The 21,453-nt window shown below is 45.5% G+C and overlaps 1 protein-coding gene across 2 annotated transcripts in view; it reads left to right on the top strand.

Moving 5' to 3' along the window:
* Positions 1-21,453, top strand: part of PLCL1 (phospholipase C like 1 (inactive)) — a 187,020-nt gene that overhangs the window by 57,460 nt on the left and 108,107 nt on the right. The window contains exon 1 of one of the 2 annotated variants that reach the window (XM_075608724.1): positions 750-816. The exons of the other annotated variant lie outside the window; for it this stretch is intronic. The gene's annotated coding sequence lies outside the window, so the exon portion shown is untranslated. Of the gene's footprint in view, positions 1-749; positions 817-21,453 lie in introns of those variants that run through there. 2 annotated transcript variants of the gene reach the window in all.

Here is a 21,453-nt window from a genome sequence, read left to right as displayed (position 1 = left end):
AGTCTTCAACAAATGTAACCATTTTAAAGCTGCTTTTATATGTCTTAACGCAGTGTAAGACCCCCCGTGGGGTTACTTTTATGGTTTAAAGGGTTTTGATACTAAACACCTGCCCCTCTAGATAAGGTGTTTGCCAATGACCACGCAGAGGTTTAGCTCTGCCCCTCTTCTTCCTAGAGACAGGGGGTGAGATGATATATAGGAGGGGAAAAAACATTCCAACAGTCAGATCCTGGTAAGAGACCAGTGAACGATCTCGATTGTAAATAATTAAGTTGGGAGGTAGGAGTCCCCTTTATTGTTTTCCACAGCAGGGAAGTGTCCTTTAAAAATCAGGCCCCTAGTAAAGGAAGATGGAGAAATACAGGCTTCAACAGGGGAGATCAGTGTCCTTGAAGGGTTGCTTTATCTGTGGCCTTGGGACTCATTTGAACTGGGGATCATTAGAAGTTGTGACAAGACCTCAAGTAGCATACTGAAAGACTAAAGTGCTGTGCACAAATGAAGAATCGCCGCCTGATACCTTAATACAGTATGTGACGTGAGTAGGGTAGAATACAGAGTTATGATCTCCTATCCTACCATAGTGAGAAAGGGGATCCCATCCTGGGACACTGGAAAGATAGGGATTGAGAATCATGAGAAGCAAGGTTAACGATGACATGAATGAAAGAAACCCATCCAATGTTAAAGCGATGCTCCTTCACAGGACTGCAATGATGCAGCTGCGGGAGAGTTGTAACGGTGAATAAACTACAAAGGTTAACTACAAAGTTCCTGGCGCCCATCCTGCGTGGATCAGTACCGTTGATAAAGGTAATGCACCCCAAGTAGCCAACACAACATCTATGTAAACTCCAATACTATCTATGTAGAGATCCAAACTATGGATCTCATCCTACCTCTCCCATCGTACTTTCAGTGTCTTTTCTGCTAACACCTCCTCCTCCTCCATTGATCTCTCTGCGAGGGGACCCCAGGGCTCTGTCCTGGGACCTCTTCTCTTTTCTCTGTACACACTCTCTCTAGGTGACCTAATCACATCTTTTGGGTTTAATTATCACCTCTATGCTGACGACACACAAATATACTTTTCAACACCCGACCTTACACCTGCTGTACAAACCAAAGTTTCTGAATGTCTCTCTGCTATATCATCCTGGATGGCCCTCCGCCGCCTTAAACTCAACATGGCTAAAACAGAGCTCCTCATACTTCCTCCCAAACCTGGCCCTACTACCTCGTTCCACATTACTGTTGGAACTACGATCATACACCCAGCAGCCCAAGCACGCTGCCTAGGGTCACACTCGACTCCTCTCTCACATTCGCCCCTCCCATTCAAAACATTTCTAAAACCTGTCGCTTTTTCGGTTTGGTAATAGTGAGCAGGTTGCAGTCAGTATGCAGGGAAGTGCTGCTGTAGAAACTTCTCCCAAGTTTCCAAACCATGCAAAATTTGGGTTTATAAAGTTCACAAGCAGATTGAAGGAGATTCCTATTTAGTGCCATTGACGTAAATATCAACCAAAACCATATATACATGGAGGTACCAGAGATTCTTGGAAAATATTATTTTGAATATTTCAGGTCCAGTGTGTAATGGAACAGGGACAATTTACTGAAACATGCTTGAAACTGGTTTCATTCCTACCTACAAGATCCAAATATGTCTCTCCGGCTCCAACTCAAACCCCTTGGATGTCACATGTGGGATCCCACATGGCTCTGTTCTGGGGCCCCTACACTTTTCAGTCTTCATTAATGATTTACCTAGAGCTTGTAAGGCAGCTTCAATGCACATCTATGTGGATGACAATATTAAATGCACACAGCCCTAGCCTCTGACCATGGACACGTGGTGCAACCTGATTTTTCAAGACTTTAATACTTGATTTGCCCCCCCCCCCCCCCCCCCTCCCAATAAATAAATAAATATAGATATACTGTACATACAAGGGAAAAAAAGGGGGTTAGAAAGTAGCGCCACTAAATTATATATATCAAAAATAATATTAAAATTATTAACTCAATGGCAGATAGTAATGCTAAAATAAAAACCAACAACTAACATATAAAACAAAATCAATACAAGTAACAACAACAACAATAAATAACAATAATACCAGCCCATAATGAATTCAAATGACTGTTTCGTAGATGAGACGATGTATCACAACTCCAGTAGAGGGGAAAATATGCAGCTTTCAATGGATGAACCACATCCTAAGGAATACCGAATGAGGGAAAAGAAAAGAGAGCGCAAGCCCCATAGCATAGACCGTATATTTAATGTTGGGAGGGGACAGGGGGAGTAACATGCACTCACAAAGTTCAAAATCAATAAAATCGTGTTGTGAATAATATCACCGCCAATAGGATCCACTTAGCAATCCAAAGTCCTCCACGAGCATGTTGTGAGTTGCCCAACTCAGAATCAGCTGGGGCTTTGGCGGCAAAGCAGCGATCCTTAGATCCTGATGTACAGAGCTGCTACAATCAGCAAATCACGCTCTCGGCCTCAATCAACTCAGGACGCAATCCGGCCCGAACAGATGTCCGTTAGTGAGTACCTAATGCCACTGCTGCTTCCTAACGCGTTTCGTCGCTCTAGGCGACTTCAGAGGTTTTTGTGGGTACTAGCATGAAACAGTCCATAAATACACTATAGTTGCTAAGTAACTAATAAACCAATCTGCTCCCACAAAAGACATACTGTATACTCTAAAAACTGCAGCCAATAAGATACATGTGTTATAGTTCCTAATACATTTGTGAACAGCATACAAACAAAATCAATACAATATTATGCTTAAGCAATTTTAAATAATATTAAAATATATAACAACCACATGTAATAATAAAATATATAATATAATAAACAGAATTCTGGAGGAAGGACACAACCTATTAAAATAGACCAATGTGTCTAAAGTGAAAAAATGAATGAATAATAAAAAATAAAAAAATAGGTTAGGGTAAGGGAATAGGGAGGGGATAGGTATGTGAGGGGATGACAAATAAAACAGAAGGTAAATATATCTGTAACTAAACTACATAAATAACGAAATATTTTTCCTTGAATATTAATAAATGAATTTTAAAAGACACCTTGGATAAATATAACTGTCATTCGGAAATAAGATTCCCCGAATATAAATTTAATATAATTATATAAAAATATATAAAAAGACCAGAGAAATAAAAATGACAGTATGCGGACCAAAACTTAGACTTAACAGCAAAGGAAGAAGAACGACACTATGGTACTAGTGTCCAAACATTCGTTAAATCCACCAGGGGCCAAAGTGCCCAACTGGTAGATCCAGAAGGTTTCCCTTCTGCAAAGGACCCTAAACCTATCATCACCCAATGTATCTGACGAAATCTGTTCCAAACCCATAATAGTTAGGGAACTAGGGTCCTTATTGTGGACATGGATAAAGTGACGTGACAAATTTATGTAAATTATTGCCATTCATCACATTGCGCCTATGCTCTAAAAAACGTGTGCTCAATGGTCTAATAGTTCGACCCACTAATTGTGGGCCGCATTTACATGAGATCATATAAACAAGGTGGGTACTGAGAATTAATATTCCCTTTAACTTTATATGTACCACCTTTTGAGTGTGAGACAAAGATAGAGCTCACATTCAGATTACAAGTGATGCAGCGACTACGGACGCATTTGTAGTTTCCAGATGTTTTGGATGATGCAAACGATGACAATGTTCCTGTAGTGGGAATTTTACTAGGAGACAGTACTCCCTTAAGACTCCTAGCTTTCCTATACAGAAAGGGGACTTTTTTGGTAAAATAGGTCCCAACTGTGGATCACACAATAAAACATTCCAGTGTTTATTGAGGATTGATTGAATAGATCTGTATAACTGATTGAAAGTTGTAACAAACCTAGGAGCAGAATGATCACTATATATCTTACCATTATGTTTTATCTTAACCAATCTTTTATCTTTAGATTTAATAAGTAAAGCGGTTCAGTCAATTGCCAGAACCTTATTGAAGGAATCATCAATAAGTTTACTATCATAACCCTTGTCAATAAATGTATTGCCCAGAATCTGATTGTTTGATGAGGTCACTGTCATGTGAACCTTTCCTTCTTAATCTATGGAATTAGCCAGTTGGGACATTAGACACTGGCCATGATGATTGCTGGTAGCATGAATATAATTATTAAACGATACTGGTTTGAAATAGGTTTGTGTGACTATATTACAATCTTTATCCACTGTTAACAGAATAACAGAATATAGAGAGACCACTGATGTGGGGCTAATATTAAATGTAACTTAGTCCAAGTCTGTTCTCATCAAATGATCCCAAAATATTAAAAATAGCCTCATCACCATCCCAAATAATAATGTCATCGATGAAACGGCCATAGTACACGAGGACGTGTATGAGGTGCTGAATGTTGCCAAACAGAAAGTTGTTCCCAGAACCCCATAAAGAGGTTTACATAGCTGGGGGCGAACCTCGTGCCCATGGCCGTTCCACAGATCTGAAGGAAAAAATCATTACCAAACAAAAAATAATTATGCCTCAAAATAAAACCAATACTGTCCAACAAAAAATCCTTTTGAGGTAAGTTACTATCAAAATCCAGCCAATATTTTATCGCTTTGATCCCCCTGGAGTGATCTATACAAGTGTATAGTTAGCACACGCCACATGTTGCCCATAAATAAGTAGATTTCCACTGGATCTCCGAGATGGAGTCAGTGACGTGCAAGGTGTCTCTAATATGGGACTTTAACCTTGATACAAAACGGTTGAAGGTAGAAGTCAATAGCAATGTAAAGAGGGGTTAGGCTGCACTCCACAAAATAGATAAATTAGACATACAGTTTACCGGTGCTGCTGGTTCAAGGAAGTACCTGCCAGGCAATTTCCAAAGTGTACTCAGGAAAGAAGGATCCAGCACTCCACGGCTTTCTAAATAAAGTAAATGTATTGTGCCACACAACGTTTCGACCAATAGGTCTTTCTCAAGTGCCTAGTCACTTGAGAAAGACCTATTGGTCGAAATGTTGTGTGGCACAATAAATTTACTTTATTTAGAAAGCCGTGGAGTGCTGGATCCTTCTTTCCTGAAGGTAGAAGTCCACATACTGGGACAGGCTGGACATCACCTACCCCTCCCCGGAGATTATGGGCCTTCCAGGGGGATCTAGCATTGTTTTGTGTACTTTTGGCAGATGGTTGTATATACTGTAGGTGTCCTAGGGTGATCCAAATATAAAAATTTAAATTCAGATTTAGTAATAACTCCATCTGTCATTGCCGTTCTAAATGTTTATAACTAGACTGGTACTGTACAGTGGGATGTTGCAAAAGTGCAGTGTCCCCCAAGAGTCTTCGAGACTCTAGAAAATAGGCTGCCCCTTTGTCTGCCTGACGGATCACAATATCGTCATTATTTTTCAAATAATCTAAAGCCTCTAATTCCAGGCTAGAAAGGTTCTGGGTATATCTTGGTTTCTTATGACATAGGTACTCGAATTCCGTTTAAACCAAGCTATAGAAGGAATCATTATACCCCCCCCCCCCTTGATTGAAATGGAAAAAATATCAATTTCAGTTTGAAGTGGGAATGTACTACTTACAACTCAGCATAGTTATCAGGAATGGATGAACAGGTGGGATGTAAAGTAAAGGTCTGATATATTAAGGGCTTTGTCAAGCGTTTGTGACAAATCACTTGGTTCTTCTAACATTGCAGAAAGTGCATCAATGCAAATGTTATCCTGTGTATTGAATAAAACTTTGGTTTTATTAATCTATAATATTAAAATGTCTTTTCAGCGCAACGTTTCTAACAAAATTGAGATCTACAAATAAATTAAATGCATTTGGGCCTACATTAGGGGAAAATGAAAGTCCCCGTTCAAGTAATGACATTTCAGATTTAGATAATGTAGTACTAGATAAATTAAATACCACACTATTTTCTGAGAACTCTATTAATCGTCTGTTCTTCTTGTTCCTTTGCTGGATCCTGCTCTATTTCCTCTAGTCCTCTTTTGCCTCTATATGTTTGCTTGTTTAAGGCTTCGCGGTCCCAAAGAGGGTATTGTTTCTCCCTTAGCTTTTTCTCCTTTTTCCTGCCAAGAGGTTTGGTCTAAAAAATGATGGGATTTTTGGTATGTTCTTTGGATCTATTCTCTCCCAATTTGGCAGTGGATGGGCCCTCCCCATCAGTATCATACACAGTGTCCTCTGACCTAAGTACACGGAATCTGCTTCCGGAGGGTGAAACACCATCCAAACCCCCACTAGAGAGGTTGAGTCCCGGACGGCCCTTCACCCCCCCGAGGCAGCCTTCCCAGATGACTCTTTGGGACCATATGTATGGGTCCTTCCTCCTTGCATATTACCAAATTGTACGCTCCATTCCTTCTATTATGACTAGAGGAGCGCTTCCAGTTCTTCACTTTATCAGTGGCATAGTGATCATTATCACCGTCTAATTTGTTCCATTTCCTTACAATAAGTTCTTTCAAAAAAAGTCACAACTCTCTTATTAGTAAGCTCATATGAACTCATTATCTTCTGAATACGGTTTAAGAGTCGCTTGTATTAAATCTATTTCCGTCTCAAGTGATTTATTTTTTTCTTCACGAAATTGAACCAAGAGTGTCATTAAAGCAAATCAACAATTGCCCAATGCATCATTCCAATTTTTTGTAAACTCAGAATCTGTCTCAAATGTTGGTGCTTTAGTTATTTGAAGGCCTCTAGGAACAATTTTCTTATATAGCTATAGATATAGATATACACACATACATATATATACAGTGTTCGACAATTATATACATTTACACGCCCGGGGCGTGTGGATTTAACCCCCGGGCGAGTAAATATTGGCCCAAGCAGCACACGTGTATTTTTTAAATTTCCCGCGCTGCTGTTTTTCCCGCACTCGCGCTGGAGAGAAAAAAAAAAAAAGCCGGAGGCGGGTTCATGTTGTTGGGGGAGATTACCCCGCCTCCGGCTCTCTGAGCAGTGCCTTCGCTCCTCCCCCGCCTCTCGGCAACTTTCCCTCCTCAGCTCTTCCACTCCTCCCCCTTCCGGCAGCCAGCCCCTTCCACGCCTCAGGCCCCTGCAGGGCCATCTGTCACCCCCCCCTCCCTCCCATCGGGCCATCCGTCCCCCCTCCCATCGGGCCATCCGTCCCCCCTCGCATCGGGCCATCCACCACCCCCTCCCATCGGGCCATCCACACCCCCTCCCATCGGGCCATCCACCCCCCCTCCCATCGGGCCATCCACCACCACCCCCCCCTCACACCAATCTCTCCCGGCCTCCGTGACCCCCCCCCCCTCACCCCACTCGTGCCTCTCCCTGCTCTAAGCAGGGGAAATCCCCTAATCGGAGCCTCTCCCTGCTCTAAGCAGGGGAAATCCCCTACCGGCCCTTCTCCATTCTATCAGGGCGTCGGCGTCCGCCTCTGGAGGGAGCGCGGCCCCTTGCAGAGGCCCTCCTGCCGTGCTGAGGCCCCCGCTGCCATGTGCGACCCCCCCTGCCTTCCAGAGGCCCTCCTGCCGTGCGGAGGCCCCACTGCTGCCATGTGCGACCCCCTGCCTTGCGGGTGAGTGTTTGTGTGTGTGAGTGACAGACTGTGTGTGTGTGTGAGTGACAGGCTGTGTGTGAGTGTGAGTTTGTCTGAGTGAGAGTGGGTGTCTGTGTGTCTGTGAGTGTGTCACCCTCTCTCCCTCTCCCTGTGTCACCCTCTCCCTGTGTCACCCTCTCCCTGTGTCACCCTCTCCCTGTGTCACCCTCCCCCTCTCCCTGTCACCCTCCCCCTCTCCCTGTGTCACCCTCCCCCTCTCCCTGTGTCACCCTCCCCCTCTCCCTGTGTCACCCTCCCCCTCTCCCTGTGTCACCCTCCCCCTCTCCCTGTGTCACCCTCCCCCGCCCTGTGTCACCCTCCCCCGCCCTGTGTCACCCTCCCTCGCCCTGTGTCACCCACCCTTTCCCTGTGTCACCCTCCCTCTCCCTGTGTCACCCTCTCCCTGTGTCACCCTCTCCCTGTGTCACCCTCTCCCGGTGTCACCCTCTCCCTGTGTCACCCTCTCCCTGTGTCACCCTCTCCCTGTGTCACCCACCCTCTCCCTGTGTCACCCACCCTCTCCCTGTGTCACCCTCCCTCTCCCTGTGTCCCCCTCCCTCTCCGTGTCACCCTCTCCCTCTCTCCCTGTGTCACCCTCTCCCTCTCTCCCTGTGTCACCCTCTCCCTCTCTCCCTGTGTCACCCTCTCCCTCTCCCTGTGTCACCCTCTCCCTCTCTCCCTGTGTCACCCTCTCCCTGTGTCACCCTCTCCCTGTGTCACCCTCTCCCTGTGTCACCCTCTCTCTCCCTCTCCCTGTGTCACCCTCTCCCTCTCCCTGTGTCACCCTCTCCCTCTCTCTCCCTCTCCCTGTGTCACCCTGTCCCTGTGTCACCCTCCCCCTCTCCCTGTGTCACCCTCACTCTCCCTGTGTCACCCTCTCCCTCTCTCCCTGTGTCATCCTCTCCCTCTCACCCTCTCCCTGTGTCACCCTCTCCCGCTCCCTGTGTCACCCTCTCCGTGTCACCCTCTCCCTGTGTGACCCACCCGCTCCGTCTCCCTGTGTCACCCTCTCCCTGTGTCGCCCTCTCCCTGTGTCGCCCTCTCCCTGTGTCGCCCTCTCTCTGTCACCCTCTCCCTCTCTCTGTCACCCTCTCCCTCTCTCTGTCACCCTCTCCCTCTCTCTGTCGCACTCTTCTTCGCTCTCTCTGTCGCACTCTCTTCTTCGCTCTCTCTGTCGCACTCTCTTCGCTCTCTGTCACACTCTCTCTTTGTCTCTCATTCTCTCAGTGTGTGTGTGTCTCTCATTCTCTCGCTTTCTCTGTGTGTCTCTCTTTCTCTGTGTGTCTCTTTCTCTCTGTGTGTGTGTGTGTGGGTGTGCCGCTCTCTGTGTGTGTCTGTCTGTCTCTCTGTCTCTCTCTGTGAAGCGCCGACGTCCAGACACTGGTTAAGGGGTTCAGGAAACTAGTCATTCACATCTGGCTTTTATTTCTAGATCCTAAATATACATGTATAAATAACTAATAAATAAAATGGTCTTTTAGTTTAACATTTTGGCCAAATTGTTGTAAGCCCTTGAGCCAAACTTCACGGCAGACCACGTTCAAGGGTCCCTACACTAATATAAATTCTTAATAACCTGTGCATTGCCAGGAAGAATGATTTATAATAAATCTGTCAATATGAGTTGCAAAAGTTCTAAGTCTGATTGAAGCTTTTATTAACCTGTACATTACCAGGAAAAGCACTCTGTAATAGATTTGTCACAATCACACTGCATGCAGGCAAGTTCCCCTGATAGTTGGAAATGCCATGGAGTGAGCTTTTAACCATTTGTCTGTGTTTAATGTTATGTCTCTGGTTTTAAATTTTATTTCTAGATCCGACATTGACACACACAAACACACACACACACGACTAATTGTAGTATAATGTAATACAATAAATACATTTATGTTAAAAACGAATGTTGTTCTGACTAGGAATTTATTAAATGTATTTTATTTATATATTTTATTTTAAAGCGGGTTGGGGGCGGGACTAGGGGTGGAGTTGGGGGCGGGACTAGGGGCGGAGTTGGGGGCGGGACTAGGTGGCAAGTAGATTTTTTGGTTGGGCGAGTAGATTTTTGGGTGATTTGTCGAACACTGTGTGTATATATATATATATATATATATATATATATATATATATATATATATATATATATATATATATATATACACATATATACACACACACACACGATAGATAGATGGATATATAGATAAATATACACACACACATACGTTTAAACAGACTTTATCACCCGAGATCTGACTCCAAAAGACTGTTCATAGTCAAAAGGTTCAACTCTGAAAGCCGTCACCAGCCAAGTTCTTTCTAGGTCCTTGTAAAAACACTTTGGTGTGAAACGCGTAGGGGAGATTCTTTGTTTTGTATTTTAATATGATCCAATAAAGCTCTAGTTTATATTTCTCTATTTACCTGGCGAGTTCCTATGTTAATTCTGGGGTTGTGAGTTTCCACCCACCTGTATATTTTTCTATCCGATTCACGGGGTCACAGATATGCCGACGGGACATCAGACACCAACAGCTGAATTTTGACGCTGCATCATGCTTATGCTGGGTAGTCTACACCACACATACAGGAATTCATTTCTAGATCTATCACCGATGACCCCGGGCTTCACAAGGTGGGGAGTTTTAGCCTTTACTTCAGGGCCCAGGGTAGGTGTAGAAGCTACATACAACCATACAAACTCCTCTAGTGACTTCATTACCGTGAACGCTCTATATCTTATCCTGTCCAAGATATTACCCATATTATTGACATTTGTCCTAATGTGCATCTCCTGGACCTGCTCAACGGCTGCTATACGAAGTTCTAAGACTTCAGCTATCTCGCATTTTAATCTTGTCTGCAACTGTAAATAAACCCGTAATGTTGTCTGCAACTGTCCATGAAATGTCTTTAAACAATGTACAGTATAGCCCTGTTCATTTAATGTAACCAGGTATTATCATCATAACACTGCCCAGGACATACTGGAAAAACGAGAGGCAACTCAATGTATTATTTCCTGGAAAAACATAGCATTTTTAAATTAGCAGGTTTTTACAAATAAGAAAAAAAAAAAAAAAAGCTTTCCCCAATTTCAATGGAAATGGTCAAATTTAGCTTTAATTGCACCCAAACTTTTTTGATTAGTGTTTGCATGTCTCCAGTGCCCAATTACAAAGTAAGGGTTAAAATGTACATCACGACTAGGAATGGGGTGACGCAAACAGCAGAAAGCAAACTGTCGGACTTATAACTAGCATGGGATGCGCAGCAAGAAAGCAAGGTAGCAATTAATATTCTGTCAGCGATAATCACAGCAGCTGCAACGGTTCTAATATTAGCAGCGTTTTGCAGGCTGTAATATTGGCAGAGAGATGAAGTGATGGATTCTACATTCCGGAGCATGGGTTTAGCAATAGGAAGCAGCCCCACCATAGGGTTCACAGGTACTGTAAATTAGATTGGAAGCGCTTAGTGGAAGGGAAGAAACGGTCTAGGATGTTTGGTTGTAACCAAACCTCTGCCGGTGCTCCGCTGCTAGAAGAACTTGCCATGTCGCTGCTCCGATCCACACTCGGATGCCCTGCATAGACGTCACGCCATCTTTAAATGTCCCACATGCGACATTTAAAGATGGAGCCGCTGCCGCGCAGGACTTTGAGCAGGGACAGGACATTTGAGCGGTGACCGGAACCGGGATCTCAGCAGCAGCAGCAGCAGCAGGGATAGGAGCGAACATCTGAGCGGCGACATGTCAAGTGGCGAGTTGTTCGGCGGTGGTGGTTTGGTCACAGCTAAATGTCCCATTCTGGGGAAGAAAGGTCCCGGAATTCCTGTATTTTATATATTGTGCAGTGTCAACACATTTGCTCTCCTCCCTTTATGAAGTATGCAGCTGGTAAAGAAATTGGCCATACATTTATGAAAACTAAAAATACAATTCCAGCGCTCCTTCCAAATTGACTGGCAATATACTAGCAACATTTAGAACCCAAGTCTAACAACCAAGGAGTCATTTGGTTTGATCAAAACAGGATTCAAGCTTGCTAATCCCATTATGGTAAACTCCAAATATATCAAGTACCTACACTGAATGAATACAATATCTTATTGTTCTATGCCATAGAATCTATGGACTAAACTTGGTGAAGTGTGAAAGTGCCCTGAAAGGGGTTAAATAAAGCATAATGCTTTTTTTTATTTAGTGCAATTAAAAACGAGTGTAATTCAGTAAAAACGAACCCTTAAGAAGGAAAACTGTGGGTATGTATGTATGTATGTATCAAGAACACACACAGAGACAGGAGCGTGTTCTTCTAAGGGCACATTGCAGGTGCCCTTACCAGAACACCCCCTGTGTATGTTCTTGCCACCCCCCTCCCCCAGGACGGCAGGAGGAGAAGACAGAGAACAGCAGTAGCAGAGCAGGGCGGCAAAACAGGACAGCCAGGGAGGAGTGTGCTGTAGCAGCAGCAGGACACCGGAAGTCAGTGAAGACTTCCGGGTCTGACCACTGGGGCGTGCTGTTCCCCGGCCATCCTGCTCTGCTCTGGCGATCCTCTATTCTCTTCTCTCACCGCCTGACGTGCTCCTCCTCTCCTGCCACTGCCCGCCAGCCTCTGCTGCCCCCACCCGCCAACCTCTGCTGCCCCCACCCTGCACTTACCGCCCTCTTCCACCACCCCTCAAACCTACACAACGGTTTTCTTTTGCTTCCCCGGGAACACTACTTTTTAGTACCCGGTCCACACACACACACACACGAGAGAGTTTGCAGCAGGAGTGTAATTCACTGTGGCTTATTTCATCCACGGATTTACAATAAACACTTGTGATTACACAGTTATTTTAAAGCAAAGTAACCAAACAAAACCTACTGCACTCAGGAGGCTAAATAAACAAAATTACTTCTATGACTACCATCCCTGGCCAGCTAAGGTGGTTCCTAGTCAAACATAAAAAATGGAGCAGAAGTTCAACAGGTAGACCTTACCCACAGGTATAATAACGCAATCAGCACAGTCCTATCCATGTTATCTTTGCTGTGTCTCAATGCTGACAGCCTTCTCTCAACCCTTTTGTGTGACACTGGCTGTCCCTCGCCTTTTAAACCTTGCAGCTCGGGTTAATTAGTTGCACCTGGAGGCTGCTGTCAACAGAGGTTAACCCTATCATGCTGGGAACAAAGCATGTTCTAACCTGCTGACATAGAAGGCGTCTCTAACTCTCACGAGAATATATATACTGTATATATATATATATATATACAGTGGTTGACAAATCACCCAAAAATCTACTCGCCACACAAAAAAATCTACTCGCCACCTAGTACCAAACGTGTGCTGCTTGGGCCAATATTTACTCGCCCGGGGGTTAAATCCACTCGCCCGGGGCGAGCAAATGTATAGGTTTGTCGAACACTGTATGTATATATATATATATATATATATATATATACATATTTTTTTTTTTATATATATATAACATTTTCTTATCAATGTATATTTGGCAGCACAAAGGGGTTAGTGAACTCATGCTTAACAGTTAATTCCTTTGTGAAGTTAGTAGGACTGCTGCTTTAATTCGCTGTTTTACAATCTGTAATGTTTCTATCGGAGCGTGAAGCCTCATACGTCATCTGCATAAATGGCGTGTGGTAAGCTTATTCTTAACAGTCTGAAAGAGAACTGCTCAGGGCACTGCTGCGCGTAGTGATTAGGATACGACTGGGCTGTGAGCAGTGCCCTCCAGTGCTATAAATTCACATCAATGCACTTTGCGCTATATCCCGAAAGTGTCCTTTGTGTGACACTGCAACTTTTGCACCTTGTCACCAAGCTTTTTGTCGCCTCCCTAAAGCCCAAATACACTAAGCGCTGTTAAATCAGAATTCATTACGTTTGGCTTCCTAAAATAGTAACAGACATTATTTTCCCTGAGTTAAAGCAGCAATACAACTCTCCAACTTAAAATATATATATATATATATATATATATGTATATATAAACAAAAAAGAGTACCAAAATGGAGCACACAGGTATACCAAAGAAATAGAAATAACATTTTATTAATGAACTTAAAAACAGGAGAGAAAATCTAAAATGAAGGGGGACACTCTCAAAATCCTCAAAATAACCACAAAGGAACAAAATGCTGAGTCAAAGACACAAATGGAACTGACCTAGTACAAAGAACAAAGTGATGACAGAAGTCGGGAGATGATATAAGGTAGCTCTGTAGAAACAAATATAATAATGCCACCACACCTAGTGGAGGCAGACAAATTTAACTGCAGAAAGATGGCTACAAAATACATACAAATGCACACAAGAAAAGCAATAATAAAACACTCAATAAATTGCAAGTAGATGTAAGAAACTGGTAATACACATAAATTACCAGTGTTTCACCCAGTTCGTAACTGGGGCAGTGTGATGGTATGAAATTCACTGCTTGATGAAAAAAGGTCAGTCCAGATAAAGAATGGAATCTAAACTTGTGTCCATTTCATAATACATCACCAGAGAATCAGTAAGTGCCAATGCACTGTCCCTTGAGTGTGGTGAGTAGAAAGGGGTCCCCCTGCAGCAGGAGTGACCTGTTGGTGGCCCTTGAGGACTGGAGTTTCCCACCCCTGGGTTAGCTTAAATAAATGTAAAAAGTAAAATGCTGAATAATTCTGAAGCTGGAGTAACGTATTTTTGTAGCAGACGTGTAAGAGATTGATTGCAGCTGTAAACATTTGCAGCCTCCCTTTGTTCCTTAAGACCAGGCCATTTCCACGCTCTGGTGTATTTACTAATTATGTGATCCTTGAATCTTATGCAAGTATAAGCAGAGGTTGCCAAGGGGGATGTGCACGCTGACCATATATAGCAAACCTTTTTGTGGGCTTGAAAGCGTCTTTAAATGGCCAGTAAGTGCTCATTCATCTCTGGTCATAATCGACGCAGAATTCTCATATATTATAGACTGCCTAATGCATGCCTTTAACCCCTATGCTGCTGGAGAGGCTTGCAACACAATGCAGATGTCTCAGGGGTTGCTTCAAATGGAAATAAATGACCATTCCTTTTTTTTTTCTAAGTTTTTTTCCCCACAGTGTGGAAAAATTTCCTGCCCCCCTCCTTTATTTCTCAAATCCGTTTGTGCTGCTTTTGAGAAAGTGTGAACTAAAATTGAAATGATTGTCCTTTTTAAAGATGGATGCCCTCATGATAGATAGGTTGCTTGACCCGCTGGAAGCTCTGCAAGGGGTATTAATACATTATTGTAGACACACTGCTGTAAGCATCTTGTTTCTGACCCCAACACTCCTAATTTCATGCCCCTGAATAATCAAAGGTGTGTTCCCTCTAGCTGAGTTCCAATCCCTTTATCATCCCTACAAAAGTTACGTCTTGCCATAAACTGCACTATTGTGCATTATACACCTTTCTATCAGCAAGGGGGTGAAATGCCAAAGCATAAAAGCATAGACCATGCAAACTATATATGTGTGCTCATTTGCATGTCATTTCCCAGAATCCCTTGCTGCATTGGAAGCACTGTATGCTAGGTGATAATGGTGAAAAACAGGGTTGCAGACCTGTCTAAGACATGTGAATGTGCTCACAAGTAATATATATAACACACACTCACACACTCACTCTTACATCACTAACATTCAGGGACCATTTAACACCGTAAGTCATAAATCACATACTGCACTGGGGGAGGGATAGGCTACAGTCACAGATACATTCCAGTATGCACTGTTTTTAAGTAAAAACCTTTCTTGCTTTATCCACCGCTAGAAGAAGAGATCAGTGTATCAAGAAAGTTCGCACAAATAAAATAATTTCGTTAGCCACAGAACGGTATCGTCTATCCGTTTTTGATTATAATAATAATAACAGCATGTTCTTTTATAGCGCTGCTAGTTTTACATAGCGCTTTACAGAGACATTATACAGGCACAGGTCCCTACCCCGTGGAGCTTACAGTCTATGTTTTTGTTTTTTGGTGCCTGAGGCACAAGGAGATAAAGTGACTTGCCCAAAGTCACAAGGAGCCGATACCAGGAATTTAACCAGGTTCCCCTGCTTCAAACTCAGTGCCAGCCATCGTCTTTCACTGAGCCACTCCTTCTACCTGTGTATATAATATATATAATTTACAACTGAGACAAGGATACAATGCAGCACTCAGTCCTTAAACATCAACTTGTTAGGGGTTTGATGCATAGTAACCAGTAGTCTGTCTGCTATTCCAAAGGGGAATTCCAGGGGGAAAAACAGGTTACTTAGCAATTGGGATTTGTTGCAAAATGTAATATGAGTCAGGAAAAGCACCCAACGTTTCGGCTGCATTTCTCAAGGTCATTCCACCTGTAGGCATGTCCTTGAGAATGACTGTTGACAGCCGAAATGTTTGATGCATTTTTCTGACACATGTTAAATTTTAAACCAAATCCCAAGCGCCCAGTTTCACAGTTCTCCCCCTCCCCCCACTGAGCTTTCTGCTTGGTTCAGTGCTACCACTTTATTGCACAATAGAGTGGACACATTAAATGTATTTTGCTAAGTGGGACGGGTGGGTAACGCTTCTGCTGCTGGAATGGCCAAAGTTTCTGTAGGCAGCTGACAGGGGTGCAGGTGGCTTCACCGACACTCCAAGCACTTAGTGAAGAGGACACAGGGAATGCTGTTGCCAGGCTGCCGCAGCTTTGAGATAATTATTTCAGGGGGTGACACTTCTCTAGGAAGCTGTCAGGCAGAAGTGACATGCGGTCGTTTAATTCCACTAATGGCTCATTCTAGAGGAGCGTAAAATTTCCCCTGCTCAACAGGTTAAGTAAGGGATGTGCAATGTGAATACAGAGCCCTTAACCTCTCCCCTGCCAGAAAAGTTTGTAACGCATTGCAGTGAAGAGTCTTGTTGACATCAGTGTGTGACGAGTTGTAGGGAGCGGGAATATAGAGTAATATAATGGGTTTTGGAAAAGGAGTTGTCTTTGTTCGGCAATACCTGCTTCCAGGATCTCCCTGAAGCACAAACTACTCCACACCCACCGCCACCAGAGAATATTGTGCAGGGAGAAAGGGGCAATTTGCAGTGGAACAGCGGGTCGCTGTAGATAAGAACGGAGCAGTAGTGTTCCAGGAGAACCCCTTGTTTCAGAAAGTGTAAAAGTGTTAAAAAGAATAAACATAAAACAGATGGGTATCAAATGTATAACACTTGGTAAGTAGTTTCCTAAATTTGAGGCTTGCTAAGGAGCAGGAGGATATCAAATTGTGATAAGTAGATTCCTAAGGGCCTTACTCTATATCAACTATAGTGGACATTTTCGGCCTAGCCTACAATATCCATAGACTTCAATGGGAATTTTCATCCGAAAACATCCTGAACGACTGCTTTGGTGTACAGTATATAGAATTACCCCCTGTGAACAAAGATGAACTGATGGGTGCTCTTACTGGATGCTTTGCTGGTGACTTTACACATTGCACTGGGTCGTCACAGTTGCGCCTCCTCATGACATATCGCAGTGCTGCTCTAAGGAATACTGTACGCTGTGCCGGAGTAATTGTTGGGTCTCGGGTCAGTGTTAAGCGCTATAAAATGTGTCCTCTTTGCTCTCCCTCCCACACACATTATTTGTGAAATTCTACAATACTATTCCATTTTTTGTGAGTGTGGTGAACGGTGTAATGGTTTGGTGACACCTAACCCTTCTGCTGCCAGAGTCCGGTAAACACGATCTAATGGAAGAGAGGAGCCTCCTCTTCTGTATACGTCATTTGTGGGTAGCCACCATGTGAATATAGCTGCGGTGATCACATTCTTGGGCTACTGGCAGCATTAAATGATGAACTATATGCCTATAATTTAATCCAGGCCTGCCCAACTCGTAAAGTGAGAAGGGCCGAACTGCTCCAAAGAAATTTTTTTTGGGCCGCATGGGTTAAATCATCATCATCATCATCATCATCATCATCATCATCATCATCATCATCATCATCATCATCATCATCATCTCTCCTCCACCACCTCTCATCATCATCATCATCATCATCCTCATCCTCATATCTCCCCCAGAACCCCTCACTATCAATCTTTACGATACTCCCCATCTATCTCTCATACACCATCTCTCCCCCTCGCCCACACAATACCCCCCTCCACATCAAACACACAATACCCCCCTCCACATCCCCCCAGCACATTCCATGTCAGCATCCCCCCCCCCAAGTCAGCATCCCCCCCATGTCTCTCTTCCCTCAATATGACACTCTCTCCCCCTCCCCTTAATGACACTCTCTCCCCCTCCCCTCAATATGACTCTCCCCCTCCCCTCAATATGACACTCTTTCCCCCTCCCCTCAATATGACACTCTCCCCCCCCTGCAACTCACATCACACCCTCCCCCTGCACCTCACATCACTCTCACCCTCCCCCTGCACCTCACATCACTCTCCCCCCCCCACTGCACCTCACATCACTCTCTCTCCCCCCCTGCACCTCACATCACTCTATCCCCCCCCCCTGCACCTCACATCACTCTCTCCCCCCCTGCACCTCACATCACTCTCCCCCCTTGCACCTCACATCACTCTCCCCCCTGCACCTCACATCACTCTCTCCCCCCCCTGCACCTCACATCACTCTCTCCCCCCCCTGCACCTCACATCACTCTCCCCCCTTGCACCTCACATCATTCTCCCCCCTGCACCTCACATCACTCTCTCCCCCCCCCCTGCACCTCACATCACTCTCCCCCCCTGCACCTCACATCACTCTCCCCCCCACTGCACCTCACATCACTCTCCCCCCCTGCACCTCACATCACTCTCCCCCCCTGCACCTCACATCACTCTCTCCCCCCCCTGCACCTCACATCACTCCCCCCCCCTGCACTTCACATCACACCCTCCCCCCTGCTCCTCACATCACACCCTCCCCCCTGCACCTCACATCACACCCTCCCCCTGCACCTCACATCTCTCCCCCCTTCTGCACCTCACATCACTCTCCCACCCTGCATCTCACATCACTCTCCCCCCCTGCACCTCACATCACTCCCCCCCCCCCTGCACCTCACATCACTTCCCCCCCCTGCACCTCACATCACTTCCCCCCCCTGCACCTCACATCACTTCCCCCCCCCTGCACCTCACATCACTTCCCCCCCCTGCACCTCACATCACTCCCCCCCTGCCCCTCACATGTCATCAGCCCCCCCCTAACATGTCAGCAGCCCCCCCTCACATGTCAGCAGCCCACCCCCCTCACATGTCAGCAGCCCCCCCTCACATGTCAGCAGCCCCCCCCTCACATGTCAGCAGCCCACCCCCCCTCACATGTCAGCAGCCTGCCCCCCCCTCACATGTCAGCAGCCCGCCCCCGCTCACATGTCAGCAGCCCACCCCCGCTCACATGTCAGCAGCTCACCCCCCTCACATGTCAGCAGCCCACCCCCCTCACATGTCAGCAGCCCACCCCCTCACATGTCAGCAGCCCACCCCCCCTCACATGTCAGCAGTCCACCCCCCACCAGCCCGTTTTTCACACCCACCCCCCACCAGCCCGTTTTTCACACCCACCCCCCACCAGCCCGTTTTACACACCCACCCCCCACCAGCCCGTTTTACACACCCACACCCCACCAGCCCGTTTTTCACACCCACCCCCCACCAGCCCGTTTTACACACCCACCCCCCACCAGCCCGTTTTTCACACCCACCCCCCACCAGCCCGTTTTACACACCCACCCCCCACCAGCCCCTTTTACACACCCACCCCCCACCAGCCCGTTTTTCACACCCACCCCCCACCAGCCCGTTTTACACACCCATCCCCCACCAGCCCGTTTTACACACCCACCCCCCACCAGCCCGTTTTACACACCCATCCCCCACCAGCCCGTTTTACACACCCACCCCCCACCAGCCCGTTTTTCACACCCACCCCCCACCAGCCCGTTTTTCACACCCACCCCCCACCAGCCCGTTTTACACACCCACCCCCCTCCAGCCCGTTTTTCACACCCACCCCCCACCAGCCCGTTTTACACACCCACCCCCCACCAGCCCGTTTTACACACCCACACCTCTCTTAGATGAGCTCAGCACATCCTCTCCTCCCCGGTACTAAGCCCCGCCCCCGGCCTGCTCTGACCTCCACGGCAGCCTGCTATTGAAGAAAAAAACACACATCCTCCTCATGCTGCTGCCCCCGCGCACTGCAAAACCCGGGGGCGGGGAGGGAGAGGGAGGGGGCGGGGAGGGAGAGGGAGGGGGCGGGGAGGGAGAGGGAGGGAGGAGGGATGAATCGCCGCCATTTTTTTAAACTTTTTTTAAAAATGTATTTATTTAATTAACTGGCGCCGGGCCAGAGTCAACGAGGGCCGCACAGAGAGGCCAGACGGGCCGCATGCGGCCCGCGGGCCGTATGTTGTGCAGCCCTGATTTGATCTATGATTAATTTAATCTATGAAGAACCTTAATGTTGGTCCTCTGAAAGGTATCACAACCTACAGTGAAACGTCTGGTCTAATGCACTCTTGAAGAGAGGTCAGAAACCCATGACCAGGGTATGTAACAACATGAGTTCATGTTTTGAAGCTGGATGTTGGAATGTACAAGGGAAACATGAGGCAGTGTTTCTCAGCTGAAGGAGTATTGGTTTCATGGAACAGCCTCACATTAGAGACTGATATGATGAAGGTATTGTGGTAGACACAAGGGGATCCTAAATATGGGAAAACGCCAGAGATAAAATGGGGGCTGCAGTAGGTGAGGGACGGGTACCAAATGTTTCATATCTGTTGTGAATGTTTTTGAAACTCAAACTTTATTGAAGTTTTCCAAGGGAGGGGTGGGATAAAAAAAAAAGGGGGGGGTACAGAAAATAAAACGGGAGGGGGAAGGGGTGGGGGGTACAGTTCCAGATACAGTCTTACAAAGGAAAACACCTCATCACAAATATTCATATAACAAAGAGAGATCACAGTGCAATCTGGTGGGAGTAAAATTAACAACCATGAGTTTAGTTAGCAAGTCTCAGCCCTTTCCAACTTCATATCCCTGGGCTGTTGTGAATGTTTTATTGTTTAGTATACTAAAGTGAAAAACCATAGGGATTGTTATTGGGAATCACTGGACAGTAACCCAACTTCTGCAGTGTAGAAAACTGTGTCTAGGTGATGTTACTCGCTCACTGCAGGGAGAGAGACACATGGGGACTGCGGCGCTGGGAGATATAGCTCCTGTCACTGTTGCAATGTCACCTTTTCCTAAGAGCCGCTGTGCAGGTTTTCTGAGAAATCATTCTTATAGAGTACTGTTATTACCTGTCACCCAGAGGTGCCATGCACTGCTTTTCCTCCCTGACTGGCTATATATAACAGCCAACCTTGAAATGTGTTGCACATATCTGCAGGAGGGAAAGAGTTAAAGATGCATCCACTCCCTACCATTACTGTATATAATATATATATAAATATATATATTTTTTAATATATGTAATAGTAGTGAGTGGACGCATCTTCACTCACACACAATTTTTTTTATGTGTATATAGGGTACAATATATGTTCAGATTTCAATTACTCCCCCCCACCTAATAAGTCCCAATGTGGAGTTTCTTGTTGATCCCTAAAAAACAGAACTCAAAAAAAGGTGGTGGAATTCAGCTCTGCCGCGCAGTTGCTGACCAGTCCAAATCTTGCCTTCTATTTTCGGGAAATACTGTGCGCCAGTGTGAAGTTCTTCGGCTGTTCCAAAGTGGAGCTCCCTGTGTCATGTTAAATTCCTCCCTGCTTTG

Source organism: Ascaphus truei, chromosome 7 (assembly GCF_040206685.1).
Source record: "Ascaphus truei isolate aAscTru1 chromosome 7, aAscTru1.hap1, whole genome shotgun sequence".
Lineage (NCBI taxonomy): Eukaryota > Metazoa > Chordata > Amphibia > Anura > Ascaphidae > Ascaphus > Ascaphus truei.
The sequence above is the reverse complement of the archived record's forward strand: the minus strand, read 5'-3'. Positions and strand labels throughout refer to the sequence as shown.